Source organism: Poromitra crassiceps (genome assembly GCF_964638095.1).
Source record: "Poromitra crassiceps genome assembly, chromosome: 6".
Lineage (NCBI taxonomy): Eukaryota > Metazoa > Chordata > Actinopteri > Beryciformes > Melamphaidae > Poromitra > Poromitra crassiceps.
In genome coordinates this window covers 29,757,605-29,781,909 of record NC_139627.1, presented here as the reverse complement: position 1 = coordinate 29,781,909, position 24,305 = coordinate 29,757,605, and the positions used below count along the sequence as shown (strand labels likewise).

General features: G+C 42.8%; 1 protein-coding gene across 1 annotated transcript in view; it reads right to left on the bottom strand.

Annotated features, from left to right (window-relative positions):
• Window positions 1-24,305, bottom strand: part of adarb1b (adenosine deaminase RNA specific B1b) — a 240,448-nt gene that overhangs the window by 149,978 nt on the left and 66,165 nt on the right. Inside the window, exon 3 of the mRNA XM_083638553.1 lies at window positions 4,509-4,589. The gene's annotated coding sequence lies outside the window, so the exon portion shown is untranslated. The remainder of the gene's footprint in view (window positions 1-4,508; window positions 4,590-24,305) is intronic.

Sequence of the window (24,305 nt, the reverse complement as noted above, 5' to 3'; positions counted from 1 at the left end):
CGTGTGGCAGTTACGTGCAGACAGACGTGTGGCAGTTACGTGCAGACAGACGTGTGGCAGTTACGTGCAGACAGACGTGTGGCAGTTACGTGCAGACAGACGTGTGGCAGTTACGTGCAGACAGACATGTGGAAGATACGTGCCCGTTGTCTTACATGCAGCATCCATCCAAGCTGCTTCATGTTTCTTGATTACCCACAAAGTTACAGCATGAAATGGCTTACCAGGCACCACTCTTCAATTCAGCACCAGCATTTACTCTAAGTGAATCAAATGTCAATTCTAGAAGTGAGTCGCATGTTAATCCTGCAGTCTTCAGTTAATACAGCGTGACAGCGGTCTAAACCTTAATTCAAATTGTGCTTTATTTGTGCTGCGTATTACCGTACAAATGTATTTAGTGTATGCTGACATGTAGCGTGCATCCTAGTACTGTTTCGTAACAAGCTATTGCCATGCTTTATGGTCGGGATGTTAACTTTTGACAGTAAGCAAGGCAACATGAAATGCCTGGTTTTTGAATGAAGTTTAGTTACCTGAGGGTTTGGTTAACCAGACAGCAGAAGATTTGCTTAATCCGTTTCCACTGCACTAAATCGCATTTACATTTTATTGATACACCAACTTATCAAACCCGCCGCCCCCCAAGCGTAAAATGTTTTTTGCGATATTTCAGTAACACCCCCCTCCCCTTTTTTGCAACGTTTCCAGGTTTTTACTGTGCAACTCGAAAATGTGCATAAACACAGGTGGATGAAAACCTACCTAGAAAGAGAGGGTGGGGGAGAGAGAGAGAGAGGCAGAGCTGCCAACATTGTTTTATGTTGTGTGTCCCCCCCCCCACACACACACACCTCATTTACCCCGGGGAACGATAAACAGATAACGTCCTGGGACAGACAGCTTGGTGCAGTCACCTGCACGCCACTGGGCGCTCAGCCCTCACTCAGCCCTCACTCCGCAGCCTGAGTGATCAGACTCGTCTCAAGGCAGCGCCGCTGCTCTGCGCGACAGCTCCTTCCTCCCAGCACCCAGCGGAAAATGGAGGCTATTTAAGAGGAGGACAAGGAGGGTGGTAAATCCCTCCTCTTGTCAATAACACCAACTGTCTCTGGGCCTGCCCGCCTCTCCAAGGTTAGAACAAATGCTCTATGCGAAACAAAATCAAAGAAGAAGAAGAATGTGATCTTTCATCTTAATACAATCTTACATTACTTTCTTGGGTGAATGGTTCATCTCATTCTCGACACAAAGATGCTAGACACAGGGACATATGTGCAGGGCCCAAAATTAACTTTTCTGCCCACCTGCCAAATGGCTAGTAAATGTTAAAATGACCATTGGGTTTTGTTTTTGTTTTGTTTTTTGCTGGGGAGGTGAAGCTAATCTACCAGCGACTTGCATATTTGACCAGCATTTGGCTGCCTGGTGACTGGTGCTAATTTTGGACCCTGCATACAGTATGCGCACACAAAAACAGACACAAACCAAAAACTCCTAAAATGGTAATTGGGCTATTGCTGAGTGATCATTTGTTCCCCTGTCATGAATCATCCCTACTCCACAGAGCCAGGGTTTTGTGTTTCAAAGGGGCTGGAGAGGTAAGAGAAAGAGACAGGGAAAGGGAGAGAAAGGGGATAGATGAAAAGTCTAGGATCCGCGGCTATTTGAGCGATACTAAAATTAGCTGAACTTGAAAGTTTTCCACTTCCATGTAAAGCTGAAGCCTAGGGTTGACGCAGGATATGGTCAGGTGCCTGTGTAAGGCACACCGCCGCTTATGATCTATGGCTGGCGTGCACATTGACATTTCTTCATTACTGAAACGATTGGTAGTAATGTTAGCCCTCATTTGGCGGTCACTTCATTGTCACTGAGCAGCTCTATGCTTTCCAGAGCCTGTATCGTGGTAAGCAGACTCCATCTGAGGTATGATAGTGATTTGGTCTGGCCTGTAAGATATTAATGGCTTTCATTGTTGGGATGGTTGGATTCAGTGGAAGAAGAATGGAACCTTGTCCTGCTGACAAGCGCGCAACCGTGTACTCCGCCTCTACCGGAAACCTCGCTTTAGTATGCTGGCTTTTACAAAGGACACAGTTGCATGCAAGGCTGCACTGAAGGCTTAGCATGTGTTTAGTGCTCAGGGAACCAAGCGCTGTGAGGTAAAAAAAAAATTATAATACTTCAGCTTTTACCCAAAAAAGCACTGCACTTCAAACCAGTTGTTAATCATAGTGGTTTGCTAAAAAGGGTCATGTATGCTGAGCTTAGTGCAAGTTAAATAGCCGTCGGCTGTGAGTGTCTTGGCAAATAATCTAATAATAATCGGTAGTGTTTTTCTGCCTGTTATGGAAACAGAAAAGCCCTCTGTTTTAGCAACATGCTTCGAAACAGTAAAGGGTTTGGAGTCGAAATATGTTGCATGTCATTCGTTTACAGTCTTGTAAATCTAACCAGATGATGCATTTTTGAGAAGTGACTACACTTATCTATTGTTTATACTTATCTAACAGAAGAAAAGCACAACATTGCCACATATGCTTACTGCACCAGAGGGTTAAATGTGCCAATGATCCACAAAATTAGCTTATCAACATTCTTCAGTCATTTACCCAACATCAGAAAATGTACATGCTTCCCAGAACTGCTGCCAGGCACTTGAGCTTGACTAATCTCCCGCCATAATCACCATGATATATTAAACAAACATAACCAGTATGCTAATCATGTAATTCAAACAACATTCTAACAAGCTTTTCGATGTAAACACACTTGTCTAATGTCTACACAAAACACCTGAGTAGTAGAACTCTACCTTCAAGCATTTAGGAGCATTAACAAAAGTTTCAGGAAAATGTGTATTTTCTTCTTCTCATTAATATGCAAATTTTTGCATGTTGCAGGCAGCAAGGTGCTCTAAAATCTGATGAGATCATCTGCTCTATAGGCGGAACCACCTGTGGCGTAGGTATGAGGTTTCTGTCACTTATTGTGTTGACAAGACACACCCAAACACACGCACACGCACGCACAACCATAACAACATGATGTGGTGCATGCCATGCACCACGGTGGTGGCACATCAAATAAAGCAAACTTCTCAGGGAAAATGATGGACACCTGCAATCCAACAAACCCAATACCCCACAGTGCCTGAATCTTAAAGGAGAACACCGAAAAACAATGCTGATTGAATGACATCACTGGTCCATATCTTAACTCAAATCAACTCTCAATGACTGTCAAACTAAATGAATGCCTGCAAAACTGTTAACAATTTTCGGATATGTGTGAGGTCATGTTCAAAACAAATCAGCATTGTTTTTTGGTGGAGTTCTCCTTAAAAAAAAATCACACATCTTTCATACTGATAATCAGGGCAACCACAGAAAAGCTTTGGTCAGCAATGAAAACCTTTCATTTTCACTTTCATTGAAAGTGTGCAGAGAAGATTAACAGTGGTTATGATCAGTCCAACTGGTGGGAGAGTGCATTTAACCTGAGAGCAACTTGCATAGCTATATTTTCATCCAACAGATAGCACAATTTAGACTTAGTTAAGACTTGCATGCTAAACTGTGACTGAGTGAAAGGCTCATTTAATATATTAAATATTGTATAAACCTAGTCAATGTTGCATGGCAAATCCATCTAGTAAAATCTTATCAAAAACTAAACCACTAGGCTACATCTGCAGTAGAAGTAGATGATCAAATGAAAATTGATGGTGTGTGAAACATAATCACTGTTTGTCATTGTCAGCATTATAAAGTAGGCAGATAAAGTGAGATAACATTTTAAAGTTGTGTTCCACGGTCAACGAGACAGGTCTGTTTCTACAGACACAGGCAGTGATGAAGCTGACCTGGTTTTCAACTAGAGCCCGACCAATACAGTATTCTATTTGTGTTTATTTATAGTTATTTATACTTTTTAAATTTCCAGTGAAGTTTACAGTTTCAAGTTTATTGTTAAACTGTAACATATCCTGCTTCCATTTCACATCTTTGTCACAACTGTTTGATATTTGAGGGATCATTGCAAAAAAAGTTTATTTATGTACGTATATGTATATATTAAGTATTTTGTAAAATCCAGTACCGGTCAGGCTCTAATCCCAACAATTCAGTTGTCAAAATGTCTCATGGGGTTTTTTGTGTGTTGACCTGTCAGTTCTGGTGCATGTAGTACCCTACTACGCCCCCCTCCATCCGCAGAGTCATAAACCCTGTTCTAGTTTTCCTTTACTGTCTGCTCACCTAAAAAAACAACATATAGATAATGTAGGTCCCCTGTACTTCTCTGCTCAGCTATTTCCTTTTGTACCTCTTCTCCTGGCACTTGCCTCTGTCATGATCATTCTTGCATCACAGGAACACTGCTCTCCTTATGACTGGCTTGTTTGAGATGTCGATGATCTAGGAATTCGACTGTTGCCCTCATTGTATGTCACTCTGGATGAGAGCGCCAGCTAAATGTCAAAAATGTCATTGTTCTCAACTCACCGTTCCACTGCGCAGTCAAGGGAGAGGTGGCTTTATTTGCCAATCGTTTGCAGTCCTAAAGCAAGCTGCCACACACCATGCCTGCAGGGGGAAAGGTAGAAATTTAGTATTTACAGCTGGATTTTCAAAGTGTAAGGCATTAAATGTACATACAGTTACCAGTATTCTACACAGATGCATATGGAATCACCATGCTAATATCCTAAAATAGAGCCCTGCATTCTGGCCTGAGCCCGAGGGGGCCCAGCCCAACCCTAGGGACCGGGCTAGGGCTGGATTTCACATCACTAGCTAGGGCCCACTAGCTAGGGCCCGGGCCCAGGCCTGCCTGTTTTTTCTTTTGTTTTGTTTTTTAATGTTTGAACTGACACATTGTGGTGTTTTAAGTGTTTTAAATTAAAACACCACAATGTGTCAGTAATGCACTTTTTTTCTAGTGTTGATTTGATAGCCTTAGGCTATCTGAAATTGATCAAACACATAAGTTCAGGGGGAGGAGGGGTAGGGTCGGGGCCCGGCTCGGGCTCGAAATTCTGACAAGCCGTAGGGCTCACATCGGGCTCGGGCTCGAACATGTAGGGCCCGGCGCAGGCTAGGGCCTAGATTTGAGCCCCCTGCAGGGCTCTATCCTAAAAGTAAATGTGATTTTAGAAACACATTTGCAAAGCATGCAATTTCAACAGATGGTGCAAGATATTTGTGCATTAATTATTATTATTGTTTTATTTTTAGGTGTGTGAAGGCAATAGTGACGTGTGACTCAGTATAAAACCTCTGGTCAGTCAACACTGCTTTTAACTGCACAGGCAAAACACTGCTTGACCAGACGCACCGCATATATGATTTTGTCACAGAGGAGAATCAGCCTGAAGTAGCACTGAAAATAAACAGGGTCTGGAGGAGCTCACAGAGGGAACCACTGTGACCCTGCCCCTGGCTGTGTGACTCCAACCAGCACCCACCAAGCAAGACCACAACCCTGCAGCTTCCATGACCACACAGAGGGCTAGTGACCAGCCAGGAGGCCCAAGGAGACGTGGGCAAAGGGAGTAAATGGTCCCCCATTGTCCAATCACATTAGCGGGTGTGATCCCATTAAGAGGCACAAGGAGAAACTGGGGTATCTTGAAAACAAAAATGGAGGTCGCATTTTCATTGGCAAGGGTCAGCACTGACTGGCTGAATTTGAGTGGCAGGCAAATTAATCAAAATCAATTTACTCTCCCTGTTCCCCAACCCAGCCAGCTGTTCTCCTGTAGTGACACGCAGAGACATGGGCAAAAGATAGATGTCCAGTCCAGGCATCATAAGCAGAGAAATGGGCAAAAGATAGATGTCCAGTCCAGGCATCATAAGCAGAGAAATGGGCAAAAGATAGATGTCCAGGCATCATAAGCAGAGAAATGGGCAAAAGATAGATGTCCAGGCATCATAAGCAGAGAAATGGGCAAAAGATAGATGTCCAGTCCAGGCATCATAAGCAGAGAAATGGGCAAAAGATAGATGTCCAGGCATCATAAGCAGAGAAATGGGCAAAAGATAGATGTCCAGTCCAGGCATCATAAGCAGAGAAATGGGCAAAAGATAGATGTCCAGGCATCATAAGCAGAGAAATGGGCAAAAGATAGATGTCCAGGCATCATAAGCAGAGAAATGGGCAAAAGATAGATGTCCAGGCATCATAAGCAGAGAAATGGGCAAAAGATAGATGTCCAGGCATCATAAGCAGAGAAATGGACAAAAGATAGATGTCCAGGCATCATAAGCAGAGAAATGGGCAAAAGATAGATGTCCAGGCATCATAAGTAGAGAAATGGGCAAAATATAGATGTCCAGGCATCATAAGCAGAGAAATGGGCAAAATATAGATGTCCAGGCATCATAAGCAGAGAAATGGACAAAAGATAGATGTCCAGGCATCATAAGCAGAGAAATGGGCAAAAGATAGATGTCCAGGCATCATAAGTAGAGAAATGGGCAAAAGATAGATGTCCAGGCATCATAAGCAGAGAAATGGGCAAAAGATAGATGTCCAGGCATCATAAGCAGAGAAATGGGCAACAGATAGACGTCCAGGCATCATAAGCACTGCAAACAGTGCTGGCGGTATTAGCAGCATTTGATGATGACATCATGTCTGTATGAGGTATGTGTGAGGGGAGTTAAATGAGGTGAGTGATGAAGAATCGTCTACCAGCGTCATAATAGCCAAGTGGAATCTTTGGTTGTAAAGGTAACACTGCATTACACAACTCCGATCAAAAAACAAAAGTGCATTTCTTCACATTAAGCCACAGGCTCCAATCTAAAAAAGAAATGACTAAATAAAAATGAGTCTAAGTGAAACAGTACAACTTGGATTCAAACAGAGCATCTCCACACTGACGCAACGCTGTTCTTCCCATCAAAAGAGGGTAGCGGGGTGAGTGTTGCAGACCATATGGTATCTGCTTGGGCATATGGGCAACCTGGTTGGAAACAGACACACTCCATCTATTGCATCTTCGAACTTCCTGTGTGGGTGTGTGTGTGTGTGTGTGTGTGTGTGTGTGTGTGTGTGTGTGTGTGTGTGTGCGTGCGTGTGCGCGTGCATGTCCATCATCTGTATTCAAGACAGTCAGCCAAGGTGCTGTTCTCCTCTCTGAGCTGCCATGAGGATTTCTCTTACAACAGTCACCTTCCTCAAAGTAAGCCTCAATTTCCATCTTTTTCCACGTCTCATGTGGCATCTGCTACTATGCATGTATGTCTTTCCCTGTCAAAAATCTAGCTTAAGACTCGCTACAACAAACATTTTATCTTATTTATTCATTTCACTGCTTTTAGGCTACGGTGCAACATGTTAAATTAAGTCAAAATTGTTTCTATACCAGTGTCATAATCCGGTAGATCCTTATCCAACAAGGTTATGCAAGCACACACAATGGCGTAATTGTGTTATAAATTTAAATAAATACATAGTAATACAGATTTTAATAGCAGACACCCACACACTAACAACAGTCTCCAAGAGAATAAGGCCGTGGCCACACTGATCCGTCAGAAAATGGACAGAATTAAAAAACAGATAGATGTACAGTATTGTCCGTTGCATGTACAAGTAACCTACTTGTATGTACACTAGGTGGCAGTAAACACCTTGAAGGTGTCACCCACCTATAAATCGAGAGAAGAAGAAAGCTGGTTAGCTAGCTGTTACTTTACATTACATTACTTATGTGGCAATAAAATGCCACTGAATGACCAGATTGATGTAATGGTCGGCCAGTTCGAGTCATGCTGTTTCCATGAAGCCCACCAGCTTTGATATCTGTTGGCTAGTTGTTGATATTTATAATGGTAAAATAACATTATGTTATATTGATGCAGACAACCCGTTCAGCCATTTCCGCTTACGCCTCCTCAACTCTGATTGGCTAAACGGTGACTATCCGACCAACCGTCCATCCGATACGTCCATCCAGAAAAAGTTCAGCCCTCTTGAACTTTTCTGTCCATCAAAACGTATGCAAATTTACTGGATACGTATGCTTCATCAGTGCTCCACGGAACCGATCCGTGTGGCCACCCCCTAAGCCTAATTTCATGAACAATTTTCTATGTTACTCACATATACATAATGTACATGTGTTGTGTTTCCCCTAAGATGGTGAGCACAGATGCAAGAAATTATTTAGCAATTTTTTTTAATTTTACTTGCTAAGCGCGACCTGCCTAGTCCTGTCCTGTCTAGTAGGAGAAACAGTCAATACAATTGTATTTGGCAATAGGGATCTACAGTATCCTATAATATTCCTATAGTAATCGTATAATATTCCTAGAGTATATTTTTTACAGTGTAATTCAGCAGCGGGATATTACAGCAGCGGGGGGGCTGCCGCTGCTGAATGCATGTAGGGGAAACACTGTGTGCTATTCCACTGCTGCAGGCATCTATACTCCAAGTCTAGGGTTGTCACAAGATGAGCATGCCTTATATCAGGTCCACACTCAAGCTCTTCATATTTACAGTAATGTATGATCCAAGCTGTAGCTGGGCCACAGTTCTCAGCATTGGTATTGATGAAACTGACTTTTTTTTTCTGCTGAATGGCCCAGAAAAGGTCCATGCAGGTAGGTCTTAATCCAAAAGGAGAGTAAATGAATAATATTTGCAAACCCAATGCGGCATGCAGCAGCTTTGTAAATCACTTCATCTATTAGCATCCCATCTAGGCGCAGAGGTACAGTATGTGGCTGGCTGTGAGCTAAATATAGCGTCTGAGGCAGAGGAAGGGATGAGAAGAAGCTGGCACGGGGCTGGGAGCGGTTACTGGTGGGAGCTTTGCTTGCTTTCTGTCCTCAGAGAGCAAGACTGGTCACGAAGGTCATCTGTCAGCTGTGGTGAGTCACCTCGTGGAGGGCCAGAGCGGGACTGACCAAAGTGATGCAATAGATGAGGTGGTCAGGTTGGCCTAACACTTATCACATATCAGTGGTAACTGTGAACATTGTGCTCCCCAGAGCAACGCTGGGATACACATTGACTGTCCTCTGTGTGACAGAGTAAGGACACACTGACTGTACAGTGTGTGCATGCTGCAGGTTACTCTAACAGGAGTTATGCTAAAATGATCTTGTGGTTGTGGTCTATACAGTTATTATATTATATATATTAGTTATTAGTCATAGAATATTTTTGTGAGTAGGCTATAGGGCTGAAAGACATGCCACCTACAAAACACTAATTGGGATTATTTGACAGAATATTGCAATTGTGATTCAGGATCTGTGCTTTAATATTTTTCTGAGTCATGTCCTTATAATGTTGATTAGCCACACTTCGCCATTTTTTAGGGATGTCACAATATATCGCAATATCAAAACGTGACAATATGTATCGTTGAGATGAAATCTCATATCGTGAGAAAAAGAAGCTGAACATGGTGGCACTGATCTGCATCTGGTTGCATGCTCGCTCTCCTTTTCATTGCTTTGTTTGAACAGACGAGGGATGTTACAGACACGGAGGATGAAAATGGTGAAATTACTCAAATTAGCGTGGAGGATGCCCCCTCAACTTACAAATCGATCACAAAAAAATATTGTTAAAATATCGTATCGTATCGTTAACTGAGTGTATCGTGACACCCCTACCATTTTTACGAACTTGTGCTCAAGTTCAGAAAATGGAATTTCTTGCTAAATTGGGACAATTACGTATGACTAAGTGGACTATAGTCACTCACTATATCAATTCTGAATGAGGATGAGCTAGCATGTTAACTAGCTAGATAGCTGTTAGCTACATTACGTACCCCTCTGCCTGTTGCTGTACTAAGCATCAGGCTTAAAATGCCACTGACGTGACTCAAACCCGAGCTCGGTAACAATTATGAATCATGCTGATTTCAGTGGTGCCTATTTTGAAATCTGTTGCCCGGTTGTTGAGATCTCAGCAAGGTAACGTTAATGTGGCTATCCCTTGTGGCTAAACCAAAAAACAAAGAACTTACATTGATAAGAACTGAAGGTTGTTCCATTCCAACAGTGCACAGCAAATCCGCCATTTTGGCCTGAAGGAGACTACCTCTGATTGGCTGCCATGGTTCTATGCTGGTGTCTGTTATGACCCTGGGGTCATATATCATCTGTATTGTCTTTCCTCCTGTACATTTGTATTGTCTCTCCTCCTGTATGATTGGTAGATGACTGATGATGAGACTGATGTGTTCCAGCTTGGCTGAATGCTGATTGCTTGTGGGCTGCTTTTGATTGGTTGGGGCCTAGGTGTATGCTGGCTGGTGATTGGCTGTGGACTCGACACCTGGACTATATAAGCTTGCTGAGAACCGGCTGCCATCGTCTTCCTTCTTGCCAGCTTCCAACCGGCCAACATCAGCTCTGTTTAATGATGGGTTAACTTGCTTCCCTGTAGATCTGAGCTTGGTGCTCACTTATTGTTATAATGGACTTTAGATACTTTTGATTGAAAAAGCCCTGGGAGTGTAGGGGTGGGTGGCCACTTTTGTTTGACATCTTTTCTCCTGTTTTTCTTATGATAGGCAGGTAAGATTCATGTCTTTGGTTTATTTTTGGAAAGGTAAGGTTATTGATTTAGTATTTTATTTCTTATGTTTATTGTTTTGGCCTGCGTGCCCTCCCTGACGTATTTTTCCCAAAGTGTGACAATAAATCACCTTTCTTTGGGCTTTAACACTGTGTTGGCTGATTGTTTGGGAGCTGGGAAGGAGGGGGTCCATGATTTCATGTTGCGCCTGGTGACCCCTAGGCCGGGTCGTAACATGTCCCATTGTGCAAGGAGACTTTTTTCAGGCCAAAATGGTGGCAGCGCCATTATGCAAATAGCATAGCAGAGAGGTGACATGTGACTGTATTGCAGGCCTCATAGAACGACTGGAGGGGGGCTTTAAGCAATTAATTGCAGCCTCTGCTATTTGGAAATAGCAAACCTTCAAGCTGAGATGTATTTGTATTAATTGTTCAGCTCTAGTAGGCTACATCTATATTGGAGATTGAGAACACTCAACCATCAATATTGGCTGCTTTAGAGAATCTCTCAACAGCACAAAGTCATCATGAGCATAGAGAAAGGCAAAGTAACATGTCTTTCTGTGTCATGGCTCCTACGTTACTCCTGTAATTAGAGTTTGAAGGTTGCCTGCTTTGATACTCCTATGGAGATGTGCATGTTAAAACATGAAAAAGTGAAATATCTCTTTTACACCATAAAGCAACACTGTTTTGCTGAAAATGGAAGGGGATCACCTTGGTTTTACCCCAGACATGCCCCCATAATAGCAAGGAGTTTGTATTACGTGGTTGAGGCTGACAGTCGTTTTCACACCTGTGTGCTAAGTCTGCTACCAAAACCACAGCATCTGCAAATCCTATCGAATAATACACTCAGTGATTTTTGCACAGACTCTGCATTCCTGCTCACTAGAGCCGCAGCACTACATGGGCAACCAAACACATTGGCAAATGTCAATCTTGATCAATTAAAGACCACAACCAGTAAGCTATTTAATGTTAACTCATTGAGTGCCAATGACGACAATCGTCGTCAATTGCTTTAGTAACGTAGAGTGCCAATGACGACGATTGTCGTCAATTGCGTTTTTTGACGGTGGGACGTGGATCAATGCCCGATACATCTCCTGTACAAATATTGTAGCTATTGGAGGTCTATAACCTATTTTACAGATCCATTAGGTGGCGACAGTGCTCTCCAGATTAGAGGAAAGTCCGGAAAACAGCAGGAAAAACCCCCGTGATCAAAGAGAAACCGCTCATGCTGCAGCCAGAGCCATATAGATTATAGATGGCTCTGACTGCAGCTGATGTTGGCTGCGAACAGCAGTCAATCCGCGCACACAACTGAGCCCCTCTGCCTCTGTCTGTCTGTCTGCATAGTTTCTTCACACGATTAGCCGCCAGAAAGGCAGCACCCGACGCCGAAGGGCCAAACCTTTCCCTGCAGTCCGGTTTGGCATTTCCGTGTCGCGCTGGGAGCCACCCGGCGCAAAAAAACGGAGCGCTCCGAAAATAGACTGGGTGCGTGTAGGCTGTGTGTTAGTGTGGGGAGGAGTTTGCAGCTGAGGGGGGGGAGAGGGAGGTGGGGCATGGGAGCGTCCGTTCTCCAAAAGTGGCTGGCACTCAATGAGTTAATGAATCAGGAACAAAAATGCTTAAGCTGTGGTTCACACCGAGATATTTATTTTTCTCTCTGGCGCTCGATTGAACCCTTTGGAATCGCTCTGTCGCTCTGTTTAAATCGCTCATCAACAGGCACAATAATTGACGGACAAACGGACATCTGGGGGCTATAACGTTACGCAATGTCATGATATTTGTCCACTACGAGCCACCGTAGTTGTTTACAAGCTAAGCCTATCAGCGTGCTCCTAATGCGAGCTCTATACCGGTAGTACAGACTTCACTTCATGTCAGCTGTCAGGCTGTCAATGAGCTGTCAATGCGGTTTGTTGCCACACAATAAACCAGCGGTTTGTCCAAGCCAGTGTGATCCTTGACTCACTCTCACACGGCAGCCAATCAGCGTTGAACAGCGAGCGACTGATGCCAGCATAATTTCGCTCGAGTTGGGATATTTCATCTCGGGCGACGAGCGAATTTTCTCCCTATCGCTCTGTCTCTATCGCTCGGACGCCCAGCGATTTTTCTCCCAGGCGAATATACGCTCAATCGCTCGTTTGCATTGACTTTATATGTAAACTCGATGCCAGCGAAAAACTTTAATAGGTCGGTGTGAACGCAGCTTTAGATTGTTGATTCCTAAACGAGCTTTGCACATCTTCAAGCCGCTTAGTTGTGACACCTGGTGTTCAAGTGCCAAGTGCTGTTAATGAAGCCTGTAATACACTCATCCAAAACCTTTCAGCACATAAAGGCAATTATCTCTGTTTCCAGAGTGTGACACAACATTTGATTGGATTCTTGACCTTAAATGACCAACAGCCAAAAACCTCTATTACAACGCTCTCTTTTTCTTCGTTCTTTCAGTAAATACCCAATTCAAGAGATATTATTACTAGCCTGAAGCAAAGCGGACCACACTATTAGTTCATCATTGGGTTCTCGAAGTCTCGTTAAAAGAAGTGACCAAGACAGAAGGCTGGATAGCACCTCTCTTTTGGACATGGTTCAGAGTGTGTTGTAATAGCCTGACTCTTTGTAACCCGGTCAAGCAGAGACAATCAAGACATCACAGTCCTAATGAGCTGAGGGCTGCTGTGTCAGCACAACAGTTCTGCTGTATCGTGTCTCTTGGTACAGACAACCACAAAAATGCTGTGTCACAACAATCCTGATACAGAGCAGACGAGTTGTGCACCAGACCTAATAAATACATTGTCTTTCTACAATTCCAATGCCGAAACATCCATATTGCTAATTCAGGCTCAAAGGTTGGTTTTCTTTAAGCCTTACAAAAATTAAATGATGCCATTCTCAGGAAGGTTTTACCTTGTATATTTAGATCACAGTCTGCAGACCACAAACGGATGGGAAAAAAATACAATTAGTTACATTCTATGTCTCTGAGTCTCTTTTTCATGGAATAATAATCACTAAATGTAGCATTATCTTATTCCTGTATGTATCGAACATCATTCATATTTCATAACAGCAGAGGTTTTACAAGTCTTTTCCATTCAAAAAGGACAGAAGGAAAATGGTAATAGACATCAAGAGTATGAGTTAAGGTTAGTCTTTAAAGATAAAAGCATGCAAAAACGCAAACCCATGGTTACTATTCATACTTGCATGTTGCATGTTAAGGGATTGTCTTGATTGTGAGACACAGACACGAGAAAAACAAACTTTTTTACAATTGTTATTAGAGTATCAAGCCTGATTTGTCAGGCTGCCATTGTGCGCGCCGCTCACCACCCTATAATTGGAGAGGGAATGGCGATGCAACTGTAGTTGAGCTGGCGAGGCCGTGTAGCAGTCGAGCTGCGTATGTGAGCTTGTGTAGAGGGCGAGGCTGGGCGAGCATGTGAGCCCGCAAAGCGGGAGAGACCTCGCGGGGAAACCAACGAGGGACAAAATTGTGACTCTAAAACTTGAGGAGGAGGGGAAGGAGGAAGACAATGACGCATGGTAGGCTAGAAAGGAGCGTGTCCAGCGCGCTCTATTTCTAGTAGTTAATAAAAGCAATGTAGGGACATGGTGGGTAAAAGAAAAAGGAACAAAATGGTACAGCCAGACCTGCATTATGTTTTCCTGCTTATGTGGGACACGAAACATTTAGGATCCTTTCATAACAGATCTCTAAAATGGCAAGTGGATATCTTCTAGGGTTAGACATGTTTACCACTTGCCAGAATAACACTTAGATTGTATATTTATTGGTAAATATCCTTCCACAAAACTAAATGTAGTGGACAGATGTGTCGAGGGGCTGCCCTTGTTGCAAAGTGGTTAAATGGTTGCTTGTTCCTTGTCATTTGTTCAGTGTGGCTTCCAAGTAGCACTGACATCTACAATTAATCACTTCAATCATGAAGGAATTCCCCATTGTGTAATCAGTATGCTACCACTACTCTCATTACTACATTACTACTACTAGCCCATTGTGTAATCAGTACGCTACGACTACTCTCATTACTACTACTAGCCCATTGTGTAATCAGTACGCTACGACTACTCTCATTACTACTGCTAGCCCATTGTGTAATCAGTATGCTACCACTACTCTCATTACTACATTACTACTAGTAGCCCATTGTGTAATCAGTATGCTACCACTACTCTCATTACTACTAGTAGCCAATTGTGTAATCAGTATGCTACCACTACTCTCATTACTACTAGTAGCCCATTGTGTAATCAGTACGCTACCACTACTCTCACTACTACTACTAGCCCATTGTGTAATCAGTACGCTACCACTACTCTCATTACTACTACTAGCCCATTGTGTAATCAGTACGCTACCACTACTCTCATTACTACTACTAGCCCATTGTGTAATCAGTACGCTACCACTACTCTCATTACTACTACTAGCCCATTCATTGTGTAATCAGTACGCTACCACTACTCTCATTACTACTACTAGCCCATTGTGTAATCAGTATGCTACGACTATTCTCCTTACTACTACTAGCCCATTCATTGTGTAATCAGTACGCTACGACTACTCTCATTACTACTACTGTATTAGCCCTACAATTAACACATTTCTTGTCACTTCTGGGCATTTTTTGTTCTGTTCCAGTTTGCTCTGCCTCCAAATTTTCATTATGAAGCTATCAGATTCGACATCGTCGAGGCCAAATATGACTCAATCAATAAACTGCCAACTACCTTGAGATTTTGATGTACTGAAGATAGTGGCCTTATTACCTTTAAAATCCCTGTGGCAGAAATACAACCGACACATTTCAGAGGCTAAAACTGATAGGGCAGATGATGCTTTGATGGCAATAGATGACCGCAACAAACCTTTTCACGCTTCGGTGGCATTGTGCAGCTGGCATGACAGTTGGGGGGTAATTGAGCGTGTCGGCTGCCAAAATGCCTTCACTTTCAGAATTGGGATCAGGGGACTGGAAGGCCAAATGCCTGTGACGGAAGATTCATAGCGGGGAAGCCGGTGTGACCTCTGACCTTCAGACAGCGTCTGGGTGAGGGCAAAGTGAAAGAATGAGCTAATGCCAGGGTATCTTTGAGAAACTTCTAATCCAGAGCTTTTTAAAGTGAGAGGCGGGCCTCCCTAGGGGGGCTCCAAACAGCTTCAGGGGAGGCTCAGTGAATGGAAGTGAAAAAATGTCATTAGTTATGAAATTACTTATCAAAAGGGATCACATAGAATAGCCTAAATCTGAATCAGCTTTATTGGCCAAGTATGTCGAGATACAAGGAATTTGACTCCGGTATACGTTGCTCTCAATGTACTTACACAGGAAAAAGAAAAGGTATGCATACAAGCTAAAATGAACAAACAAGGACAGCGATCAACCGATCAACTGCTATTTATATTATATGCAATGAGTGTGATGTAGAGGAGTAGGAGGAGGAGGAGAAGAAGAAGAAGTGTATACATATGTACAGTCTAAGTCAGTGGTTCTCAACCTGGGGGTCGGGACACCCCAGGGGGTCACAAGATTATTATTAAGATTAAAATTATCTCCCATATCAACGACTTAATGTATTAAAGCTATGTAAACTTTATATACAGTAAAGTGTATAAAAAAAGATTTCAGTGAGTGAAATCTGTGAATGCGTGCGTGCACTGGGCGTCTCATCTAGCGCAGGCCGTGCACAGTCGTTGTCCGAAGGCCGAGGGGAGGCCCGCAGTCTGTGTGAGGGGAGGGGAGGGGAGGCCCGCAGTCTGTGTCAAACTTTGAAAAGCCCTGCTCTAATCAGTCCAGTGGAGCCGCTCAGTGCCGACCCGACAGCAGGAGCCTGTGGTTATACTGGGCAGCTCCCAGGTGTCAATGTATGAATGTGAAATGAGGCAGTGCTGAAAAAGAGCTATGCATGCTTAACTCTGCAGGATCCTGCCGGAACAGGATCTGGAACAGGAAGAGAGGTTTTTTTGGTCTGCCATGTAATAATCCCAGTAGTTGACTCTTCCTTTCCCCCAGAGTGATATAGAAGAGTGGCGCCAACGGAAGTCCAAAATGTGTGACTCACGTAGCTATAGTATGTGCAGGGGAATAGTTCCAAGCAGGAATACGTTTGAATGCATAAAATAAAGCTGAAAATATACAATTTGACTCTTTAAACGTCTTACTAGGGCTGCCCTCGACCAAAGATTATCCTGGTCGACCAGAAATCGACCACAGCTCCGACCAATCGATTGGTCGAAAGGGGGTCTTAAAAAAAAAAAAAAAAAAAAAAAAAAAAAGGGGGGGTTTTTGCAGTGTACTTTTTTTTTCTTATTTTGTGCAGTGTACTGACTACTAGGGGTGGGAATCACCAGATGCCCACGATACGATACTAAAATGATACTTGAGTCACGATACGATAGTATTGCGATATTGCCATATCGCCGATATTGCGATATATTGAATATTGCGATATATTGAATATTGCGATATTTCAATATATTGCGATTTCTTACTTTTTCAACTGCAAATTATGTCCCCAAAGGAAAACTTTGTCAACATCTGTTTTATATAAGAACAATTTTCCAGTCTGTACATCTGACTTCAACCATTTTATTGCAGCAACATTGTGTTTGTTACAGTCTACTTACAGTCCATCTTAACTGGATGCGTGTGTGGACTACTGTACTTAGGTAGTTTTTGAACAATGCAACTTCAGTTCACTTGCACAAAACATCTTGTGCAGCCCATTCAGTAACTGGGGAATTTGTAAATTACTGTTATGACAAAACTGTTACTGTTAAAACAAAATGAAAATATGCTACCGTTTATTTACTGCTGGCCTTGGAACTAAAGTTTATAGTAGCCTGGTAGCCTGGCATGGCCTGCAATTTTTTTTTTTTTTTAAACAAAATTATTAACAACAGCGATTGCCCGACCAACATGAATCTCGTCGACCAAGAGCACGTCGACCAAACAATCGACCAATCGACCTGGAGGGGGCAGCCCTACGTCTTACCCTTTCAAAGTACATCACAAACAGTCCATTCTGCTGCAATCCGACAGAACCTTACTTCCGAGAACTATTGTGAGGTTAAAAAAAAGAAAGACAAGGAAGGTCCATTGGAGTGAATGGAGATGACGTAACTCTTATATCTCTTTTGGCTCTGCTTTCCCCTCCCTTCCAAAAACCTAATTGGCTCATTTCCATATGAAGACAGGTGATTACCCTATTAGAAGAACGTAGCAGCAAGCGCATAGTAATCATGTCAGACGAGTGAGCTGCTCTGCAGAGTGTGTTATGTCAGACGAGTGAGCTGCTCTGCAGAGTGTGTTATGTCAGACGAGTGAGCTGCTCTGCAGAGTGTGTTATGTCAGACGAGTGAGCTGCTCTGCAGAGTGCGTTATGTCAGACGAGTGAGCTGCTCTGCAGAGTGTGTTATGTCAGACGAGTGAGCTGCTCTGCAGAGTGTGTTATGTCAGACGAGTGAGCTGCTCTGCAGAGTGTGTTATGTCAGACGAGTGAGCTGCTCTGCAGAGTGTGTTATGTCAGACGAGTGAGCTGCTCTGCAGAGTGTGTTATGTCAGACGAGTGAGCTGCTCTGCAGAGTGTGTTATGTCAGACGAGTGAGCTGCTCTGCAGAGTGTGTTATGTCAGACGAGTGAGCTGCTCTGCAGAGTGTGTTATGTCAGACGAGTGAGCTGCTCTGCAGAGTGTGTTATGTCAGACGAGTGAGCTGCTCTGCAGAGTGTGTTATGTCAGACGAGTGAGCTGCTCTGCAGAGTGTGTTATGTCAGACGAGTGAGCTGCTCTGCAGAGTGTGTTATGTCAGACGAGTGAGCTGCTCTGCAGAGTGTGTTATGTCAGACGAGTGAGCTGCTCTGCAGAGTGTGTTATGTCAGACGAGTGAGCTGCTCTGCAGAGTGTGTTATGTCAGACGAGTGAGCTGCTCTGCAGAGTGTGTTATGTCAGACGAGTGAGCTGCTCTGCAGAGTGTGTTATGTCAGACGAGTGAGCTGCTCTGCAGAGTGTGTTATGTCAGACGAGTGAGCTGCTCTGCAGAGTGTGTTATGTCAGACGAGTGAGCTGCTCTGCAGAGTGTGTTATGTCAGACGAGTGAGCTGCTCTGCAGAGTGTGTTATGTCAGACGAGTGAGCTGCTCTGCAGAGTGTGTTATGTCAGACGAGTGAGCTGCTCTGCAGAGTGTGTTATGGGAAACTTCAGACATTGAAAAACGAAGTAAACCCAAAAAGGTGCAGGTCAACGGTTTGTAATTATATCTTGAAAAAAGAAGAAGAATGAAGACAGCACACTCCTCTCTTGCAATTAAAAACGATTTAATTGGACTCTTTCAGCAACATGTTTGGGCTACTGCCTTCTTCAGGGTGTCATTGCCACGTTTCAATGATGAATATGGGATCCTTTTTGTGGGGATTTTTTTTGTAAGACTCAAATAAATTGTTAAAAAATTATGATTATTATGCATTTAATTGGCTACAGGAGACTCAGCTATGTTCATGACTAATTACTGTTAATGAATCCTCACAATCATTAATAAAAAAGTGCTAGTTTAATGATTTATCTGTCTCTTAATTCATCCGTTTCAACATTTGAAATTGAAACAATATCACATTTAGAGTTGTTAAGAGTTTACAGTGTCTGTTTACAGTGTCAACACGTGTCTGTAAACTAAAGGTGACAACTGAAACATACAACAACCCTTAATGTTAAAATAGTTATTTTCTACATTCATGCAAGTGTTATGAGGTACAGAAAAATATCATAAGAATTAGAACCTGGCACCTCATTGGGTTCCTGCGGGCGCCCAGGCACCATGTTGGCTGCACTGCTGTAGTCAGTTGTTTAGGCTGTTTAGGTGGAAGCTATATGGCTGTACTGAACACCACCATGCCTGCAATGCGTTTGCTGTCTTGATATGTTCCGGAACCTTTTCCCTCCAGACCGACTCGCGGGACACCGACCCTGCGTTCCAATACCCATACTTGTACTTCTTTCTTGTAGTATGTACTGCCGCTGCCCTCACAAAGTATGGATTGTAGTGTGTAGCATGCATGCAAAATGCATACTATTGGGACACACTACATCTGTCGTCACGTGAGCTTCCTGAACTCCGACCTCTTGCTCACTTCCGCCGACGTCCACAGCGCCACATTTGAGTTTTTCTTTTTTTTTCTTTTCCAATAAACAAAGTCTGGCAATAACAAACAGTACATTTTACAAAAAATTCAGACTAAGCATTTACAAAATTGGAACAGACAATCAAATAAACAAATTGCTGTTATATTGTAATGTATGTTGTTGTTTCTAATAAACTGATGTGATGATACTTACATGCAGTCTCATTCTTAACAGTATAATAACGTGCATATTTCTGTCAGTGTTTTTATCATAGTTATTGACGTGTTCACGGTGTCATGGAGGTGGGCGTGGATTATAGAGGTCGACCGATATTGCTTTTTCAATGGCCGATGCCGATGCCGATCTTTAGAGAGCAGGGCGGCCGATGGCCGATATATAATGGCGATTATTTATTTATTTTTCATTCGATAAAATACGATTAAAATAAACTCCTCAAAAAAAGTTTGGAAACGTTATTTTGCTCGATTATTTCTCCCCTTTAATAATACCAATTGGTATTGTATTTTATATAGTTGGAAAGCCTGATTAGTCACCTTTACAACGGGGTACAACTTGTAAGGATTGTGCATTCGTGGAATGAGAAACACACAGCTAAACGTGTGGGGAGCGCCCCCAAAAAATGTGCAATATTCTTCTGTTGGTATTTTTTTTAAAGAAATCTAGTAGCCTAGATTTCCATTATCCATTCATGCACATTGAAAATCGAATATAACATTATACTGTAGGCCTACATCTAATATAAGATGTTATCTTAGCCAGTACAGTAACATGTTTTTGATTATTCTTTTTATTAAATAGAAAAATACATTGGGTTATGCGGTATAGATTTCAGTAGTGACTGGTAGGCTATAGCGAGAGAGCAGTATGTCAGAGAACTCATTCATGCACTGTTCTATACATTAACAATAATAATAATAATAATAATAATGTAACTGTTTAGATTTGCTGTCATTTGATGGGAGAAGTGTGTTTGCAGAAGATGGTGGTGACTGAGGAAACGTAACGTTACAGTAGGCTCATGGGTGCAGGAGAAGACTCACATTCAGTGGCGGACTGCATAATCGGGCACGTCGGGCAAATTTTTTTTTTTTTTTTTTTTTTTTGCAGGCCGATGCCGATTAATTAAAAATGCCAATAATCGGCCCCAATTAATCGATCGACCTCTAGTGGATTATACACGCAGCTCAGTCAGTGCGACTAACTCCAGTAGGTGGCGGTAATAATGCACAAAAAGTTGTTTGCCAACCACCATAAAACATTAGAAGAAGAAGAAGACGACGTAACTTCCTCTGCGCAAAGGATTGTGGGGAAGATTGGCTGGCGCAGCATGCATCGATCCATACTCCGAAATAGGAGCTGATGTAGTACAACATCCTGGTACTCTTGGCATACTGCATCTGACATACTATGTATTGGGACATACTAATTCTTTTTTTGCCTACTAAATAGTATGGAAGTATGGGTATTGGAACGGGCCCCGAGCCCTCATCATTTATAAGTGAAGCACTGATGCTCAGCAAAAGCTCCCTGCAAATGGTTTCAAAAGAAATGAATATAAGGAAGAAATACAGCCCTTCTTCCTCTGAAACAAGGACCTGGAATGAAAGGTTCCTTCTGATGCAACATTACAATGAAATTTGATCTTTTCTAATCAAATGAGATTCATCATCAAACACAGCAGCATGCCCAGCCTTCTTCCTGAATTCAGAATTAACTTCCACGAGCCCCAAGTAAATGAATAATGAACAGACAATTGTGGTGCAAGACAAGCATATAAAACAACCCTAACCATAAAAACTGTCAGAATTAACATTAAAGAGATGGAAAGCATGAATTGGGGAGGGGGTTTGCTCGGAGTATACCAATTTTCGAACTTTGCCTTAATTTTGATGTCAACTACACACCTGTAAAGTTTTGTGACTGCATCTTGCATTGTTTTGACGCCATCGTAGTGACATGGTAGTTCCCGCTACAATTGGTGTCTCCAGGACCACATTTTGCCATTATGACACACACACACACACACACACACACACACACACACAAGGTGAGAACAATACCAGTGCCGCTGTCACGGCTGACAATGAGCTATATGCGTGTGTGTCTGCGTGCGTGCGTGCGTGAGAGAGAGAGAGAGAAAGAGAAACAGAGAGAGGCAAATGTAGGAGTGACTCAACTGCCTATCCATTTCTTCCTCCTTTTCCTGTCTCTAGCCCCATTCCTGCTTTACCTGTCCTGCGCTGCTGTTCTCGCTTGTTGCCATAAATAACATCATTTGACACCTCTGTTGACAGCCGAGTACAGACTCTTCCACTGCTCTCTGGTGCAGCAAAAGGAACGCCAAATTTCAGCCCAAACCTCACAGAGGAGGGTTTAGGCTTGGTTGCTCCTTGATTAAATTAATGACAACAGAAAGCAATAATCAATAATATGAAGAGCCACAAGTCAAAGGCTGCTCATTGCTGAGATGCAGAGATGCAGGAAAGTTTTTTTTTCTTCTTTTCAGGGAAAGTTTGCTGAAGGTCTTCTCTTTTTCAATACTGTTTTCAGAATGGTTGGATTCATGGGAAAATGTATTTGACTTTATCCAGGCTCTTTCACAGCTAGTGCTCTGCATCAAATCCATCCAGTTTAATCCAGGAGGGGCCTGGGCTGCAGAAGTAGCCTTGAGCAAGATACTGAACCTCCAGCTGCCTGGCCCTGCACACCAAGCAGAGGGTGAAAGGAGAACAGCCCCCCTTGGGAGCAGTTGGTTGTTATGCCTCGCTCAAGGGCACCTTGGCGGTCGCTCCTGAAGGGGAGCATTGCCCATTCACTTCACCTGTCCAGAAGTTCCAATCCCTGGGACTCAAATCGGCTATCTCCCAGCTCGCTTTTGAACCTTTAGGCTGCCATTTCCCCCCTTACAGAGCAGAACAGAAGAGAATAGAGGCAGTCAGTAGCCTCATGGAATGGAAAGCTCTGCTACATGAGCACATGACAGGTAGACAGACAGACCAATTAACGAGTGCCAAACAGATAAGATAACACAACACATTTAGTGCAAAAAACAAACAGTGGAAGACAAGTGGATGTGTAAATAAACACAAAGCCCATAGAACACATGTAATAAGTAGGGCTGGGCAATATAATCGATATGGCAATATATTGCGATATTTTATTTCCCTATAGTGTATCGATACTTGGACGCCAAGTATCGACGCCAAGTATCGATCAGTGTTTCCCATACATAAAGGAATTTGTGGCGGGCCGCCACAAAAGGATTTTGACCGCCACAAAAAGATGTTGACATAAAAAAAAATTTGGCCAATACTTCTGTTATAGCATTTCAGTATGGAATATGGAATATCTTTCAATAATCTATGATTTAGCTGCTAAATTGTCAAATACCGCCATCTGCTCGCTACCCAGGCACTTATGTATGTATTTAACCTAACTAACTTAACCTAACTATCCGTAGCCTAGGTAAACCCAGCCCCCACGTGACCTGCTCTCTCAGTTCCCAGTCACTAGCGTCTAGCGAACGGGCCATTCAAATCGATTTCCGCGGCGATTGAAAGACTCGCGCAGACCCGCAGCCACCCCGCAGCCAATGAGTGACGGCGTGACTGCCAACATCAGTCCTGCCGTGATCGGCCAATCAGAGAGTGCGTCTTTGTCAATGACGTATAACAGCTGCAGCGGCTAGCCATTAGCTTTTGGTCTTTCCAAAGCATAGCTCCCGAGCTAGCTACTAGCTATGGCTATGAACAGCTACAGCTACGTATTGTTGTGTCGCCGTTAAATGCGCTAATGGAGGACCAGATACGCAAGGCTTCTAATCTGGGAATCAAGGCGTTGCAGATCGGTGGGGTGAATGATAAAGACAAGGACATGGACGCTGCAAGCTTGTGTATGCAAGTCCAGAGGCCTTGATGAAGAAAAAGTGGCGAAATATGCTGGCACCGGCTACACGAAAATTAACGTTATTAAATGCTGTAACGTTAACGGTAATTCTCATGTGTATGGTTTATTTAGCCTACTCAATCTCTTCTGAGATTATAACGTTAACCTGTTAGGACGCTGTGAGCTTGTGTATATAAGTCCAGAGAACTTGATGAAAACAAAGTGACAAAATATCCTGGCATCGGGTACACGAAAATTAACGTTATTAAATGCTGTAACGTTAACTGTAATTCTCATGTGTATTGTTTATTTAGCCTACTCAATCTCTCAGCCCATGTTGATGCTGAACCAAATGACCAGTCCGGCTGCAATGGTTGATTTGTGAGGTTAATGGCAGCCAACAGAACTTCATATTGTTTCCATACTGTACTGCATGTTGTACTGTTCATACTCAAATTGTACTTTTTTGAATGGAACTGAATAAAAATGTTTTTGTTTGATACTCTATTCTGTTGTATTGTCATGTGAGAATGAAAACAGCTATATTAATAGTACTTCAAAACAGTGGTTCTCAAAATGTTTCCACATAAGGATCCTTAAACTGAATAATGTGATGCTAGACCTGTGCTTGTTTATTTAGCAAAAAAAGTGTAGTTAAAGTTATACATT